The sequence below is a fragment of the Sus scrofa genome, chromosome 2, assembly GCF_054392235.1.
Source record: "Sus scrofa isolate SSC_HxYL_T2T_F1_AM1 chromosome 2, Sscrofa_HxYL_maternal_Yorkshire_Landrace_v2.0, whole genome shotgun sequence".
NCBI lineage: Eukaryota > Metazoa > Chordata > Mammalia > Artiodactyla > Suidae > Sus > Sus scrofa.
The window spans coordinates 63648648-63653829 of NC_139384.1; the positions used below are offsets into that span (position 1 = coordinate 63648648).

The window sequence follows — 5182 nt, forward strand, 5'->3', positions numbered from 1 at the left end:
TCCCATAGGTTAAGTGTACCTACACATTGTGTGCATTTAAACACCTCAGAGGCACCTCACTGTTCTGAGTTCATCTTACAAAATTCCACATAAAAAGGAAATATAGTACAATATATGCATGCAACACTTCTTTATACCCAAGATATCATTCTCATAGTCAAATTAAAGAAAACAGGCTGCATGGCTAGAAAGGACATAGGAAAACTCTAGCAATATTTCCCTTCATCATTTTAAACATGTCTAGAAAAATTTGTGACATATAGTTCTTTTATTTTTTTAATTTTAAAACACATAAAATATAAATCACGTCACTACTTTTCTAATTTTAAAATGTTTAGCTCATGCTGTCTAAATTTTTTAAGAAATATAAATTCTTCAAAACAATTTTTCAAATAGTGTACCTCCCTAGAAAAATCTATTTTGAGCATTTAATACATAGACAAAACATTGATTTATACAGATTTTTTAAAAAAGTGACTTATAAAACAATAGGCATAAATAATAATTCATAAAATTCTATCTTTGACCTAAACCCTCCCAGTTTTAATGCTAATCCAAAGACTCTCCTACAGACAGTGGGTGGATCATTATTTGCATTTACATTCTGGTTCAAAAAATCAGTTTACTTTGTTTTCTTATGCTGAATCCCTTCCTCAGCAGTCTTTGCAAGGCACTTCTCACATCTTTGTTCCTCAGGGTATAGATAAGAGGGTTCAACAATGGTGTGACCACAGTGAAGAAGAAGGTGACCAACTTGCCACATTTGGAAGCAAACTGGTTCTTAGGGTCTGTGTAAACCATGGCCACTGCCCCATAAAACATGAAGAGCACAGTAAGATGGGAGGAACAGGTGGCAATGGCTTTCTTCCTTCCCTCCTCAGATTGGATGTTACCTAAAGCTTGGGCTATGTATCCATAAGAAGTCAGGATCAATCCCATGGGCATGATGGTAAAGAGAATAGCAGAGACTGTCATCTGCCACTCAGTAATGGCAGTGTCTCCACAAGTCAGCCGTACGAGGGATGGGACCTGGCATAGAAAGTCATCCAGACAGTGGTTTGCACAAAAGGGCAGCCTGAATGTGGTAGGAGTTTGGGTAACAGATTCTATCAGGCCAGACAGCCAGGACAGAAGCACCAGCTTCCAACAGAACTGAGGATGCATGATGATAGGATAGAGCAGGGGCTGGCAGATAGCAACATAGCGGTCAAGGGCCATCACCACCAGCATGACACCTTGTGTGGCACCAACACAGAGTGACATGCCCAGTTGGATGACACAGCCAGTATAGGTGATGCTCTTATCTGGCCCCCACAAGTTGAACAACATTTGGGGTACAACAATTGTGGTGAAGCAGAGATCCAAGAAGGAAAGATGGCTAAGAAAGAAGTACATGGGGGTGCAGAGTCGAGGGTCCACACAAGAGAGCAAGATGATAGTCAAGTTGGAGAGAACGATCATGGTGTACATGATGATCACAATCCAGAAAAGAGTCATTTCTAGCTGAGGGAATTCAGAGTAGCCAAGAAGTATAAATCCCACTGGGAAGCTCTTGTTGATGCATTCTGTTGCTATTGGCATTGGATTTTAGACATAATTGTAAGTAAGATTTAGTGAATGAGTTTAAGAAAAACTTTACTTCAATTTATCTGAGATGGAAAGAATTAGTTTTCCAAAGGGTGTTAGGAAATGGGACATATGGGTGCTTTTCCTTACCTTAGACCAATAGGATAAAATCTCTCTTCCATAAGGATGTGAGTTTATGCAGTAGCTGTCTAAATTATTTAAAATAAAATGTTGAGGAGTTCCCATCAAGACTCAGTGGTTAGTGAACCCAACTAACATCCATGAGAATATACATTCAATCCCTGGCCTCACTCAGTGGGTTAAGGATCCAGTATTGCCTTGATCTGTGATGTTGGCCACAGACGCAGCTCAGATCCCGTGTTGCTGTGGCTGTGGCATAGGCCAGTGGCTACAGGTCCTATTGGACCCCTAGCCTGGAAACCTCCATATGCCATGGGTATGGCCCTAAAAATTCAAATAGACCAATAAATAAATTAATTATTAATAAAATTAATTAAAATAAAGTGTTGAATACAAAGTTTTAACTTTGAAATACGTGGTTCTCTACTTTATCAAGGTAACAGGTAACATTCATATTGTTTGGTGTGGTTAATAGGAAGGTGTGAAATGGAGATTTATTCCCCGGTAACAGGGCTTTTCAGTTCCCATTGTAGATTTGAAAGTGTAAGGCCTTGACCATAAATAATTTTCTAGTGTCTGAAGAAGAGAATATTGGTATTTGAAACACCAGTTTTAAATGAGGCAAAACTTGGTTGGATATTATTTTCCAAATATGTTTAAATTTATTTAAGTAAATAAAAATATGAGCTAATATTCTTACATAAGAAATGGCTATAATAAATCCTACAGGTGAATAAGGCCCAAATTATGTGAATAATTTTACAATAGCGCCTGCTACAACAAAATGTTAAGCATTATAGAAGTGGTGAAATGAAAATATTAAAAATATTCTCTGGTAATTCCTAGTGGCTAAGAATCTGGCATTATCACAGCTGTAGCCTGGGTCACTGCTGTGGCTCAGGTTTAATCCCTAGCCGAGGAACTTCCAAATGTTATGGGCATGGCCAAAAAACAAAAACAAAACAAAAAGTATTCTCTGATTCTTGCTTCGTAAATGTTCACTGTTGTTCTCCTCAATAACCTCTTGGACATAACAGTGTTTTATATAGAGCTAGAATTTAACAATAGAAAAATCAAAGTGATAAATATATAAAAATATATATTTTAAAGCTTTAAATCATGGGCAGAAAAAAAATGAAAGATGATGCAGAGGCATTCACTAAACTATAGTAACCTAGGGCATTATATTTGGGAATAGCTGTCCTCGAATATTAATATTCTATTATCTAGAAACTTTAGAACTATTCAGAGGATAACAAGAATGAGTGGCATTGGGAACAAAGAATGCTGTTAAGTATATAAAACTGATATCTAGATTATAAATATTAAATTTTTAGTGGCCAAACAATGCAGAAACCTGAGGAAAATTACAGTGGTCCCCTTCTACTTGGTAACAATTTTATGTGTATTTATTAAAACTTTGCATATGCCAGGAGCTGTGTTATAACATGGGAATATACTCTGAAACAAAGAGATAAAATCCCTGATTTACAAGAAAGACCATAGGATAAAGGGATAGAAAGTGAAAAAACAAGCAAGTAAATCATAAGTATTCAACTGTTTTAAAGATAATTATTAAAAAATTACTTCAAAAATTGGGGTATTATGGTTGAGGATAAAAATGGAGGAGGCAAGAATGGAAGAGCATCTTTTTATTTAGGGGAAACAGGACAAGTAAGCAGTCTAGTGCTAAGGAACTGTGTCCACTACAAGAGGTCTAACTGGCTGAGGAAATATGAGAGCCATGTGTGTTGGATGTGGTCAGATATGTCAGCTGAACTCAGCTTCTCTATGCTAAATTCTCATGATTTTATCCTGAACTGACCCCATTTTTTTCTCTCCAGGGATTCCTGAGTGAAGTGTAGAGTATCCACGTTACATCAGACTGTATCACTTCCTCAGTTCTCTTACTATTCATAGTTTTATTTCATGTACTTACCTTTACTTGGCTCAGATGCATCATAATTAGCATTTAGACAAGAATGTTCTAGTTCATTTGGATTTTGTTTAAAATGATACTATGGGCTTGTTTGTCTTTATGTGAATAAAATTAGATTTAGATAAATGGCATTTTTTTACTAAAATTTCCTTGAATTACTTTTAAAGATTTTTTTTTTACTTTAAAATATTTCAAAGAAATTGAATGCATATATTTCATGTTATGAGCACTATAGATAATTTAACATATTTTATGAAACAAAAAAGAAATAAAGTCCCTTCTAATCCATCAAACAAAAGAAAATTCTGTAAAAGTTTGTTTTCTTCTTTTCTTCTTTTAAATATATATTTCAGTAAATGATTTGCATAGATATATTGACATAGTATATAAAATATATACCTACAGAATATAATTAAAATATGTATATCTCTATATTTACCTATATTATTATAATTGTTTATATAATCTCATGGCTTTAACTATTTTAGAAATGTAACCCCTTTGAGTATAATTTAAATCTCCACTCCATAGTATTTTATTTTAGTAATTGATTTTATATAAAATATTCTATTATTTTAAATGTAAATTCTTTTGAATTTTTTGATAACCTAAAACAACACTGAAGTGGCTGTTTAAGAAACTATTCCTTTATCCTGCCTAAGAATATATTTTTATTAAGGAAAAATTGGCTCTTTCATATTCTGGTTGCTTTACATGATTTTCCCTGATCTACCACAGAAAGCAGTCTTGGTAATTTACTCTTTTTTCTTAATTTTATCTTATTTATTTTTTACTATTTTTGTTTTTTCCATTATATCTGGTTTCCAGTGTTCTATCAATTTTCTACTGTAAAGCAAGGTGACCCAGTCACACAAACATCTATACATTATTTTTTATCTTATTATCATGCTCCATCATAAGTAACTAGACATAGTTTCCAATGCTATACATCAGGATTTCATCGCTTATCCATTCCAAAGGCAATAGTTTGTATCTATTAACCCCAAATTCCCAGTTCATCCCACTTCCTCCCCCTTCCCCTCCCCCTTGGCAAACACAAGTCTATTCTCCAAGTTCCATGTATTTCTTTTCTGTGGAGAGTTTCATTTGTGCCATATATTAGATTCTAGATATAAGTGATATCATATGGTAATTTTCGTTCTCTTTCTGACTTAGTTCGCTCAGTATGAGACTCTCCCATTCCATCATGATCAGTGATAATCACCCTTTCCCAACCTGACATTTAGCAAGTAAAAGAGTGGGTCCCTGTTGTGGATTGAACTTGTGTTTTTGTTATCATATGTTCATTTGTTTCTGAAAATTCTTCACCAAAATGTTTATGAAATTTTAACTTGATATATTTACCTTTTTCTAATAAATATGCCAAAGATTAATACACCTTATTTTTAGATTTTGATATATGTCCACATAAATTCTACAATTTTAAATATTTTAACATAGTTTATATCTTTCTTATTCTCAGTTTGTTTTTGTTTTTGTTTTTTTATGGCCATATTCACAGCATATGGAATTTTT

General features: G+C 33.9%; 1 pseudogene; it reads right to left on the bottom strand.

Moving 5' to 3' along the window:
- Nucleotides 1-609: 609 nt before the first annotated feature.
- On the bottom strand, nucleotides 610-1614 carry LOC110259594 (olfactory receptor 2H1-like; annotated as a pseudogene).
- Nucleotides 1615-5182: the final 3568 nt, after the last annotated feature.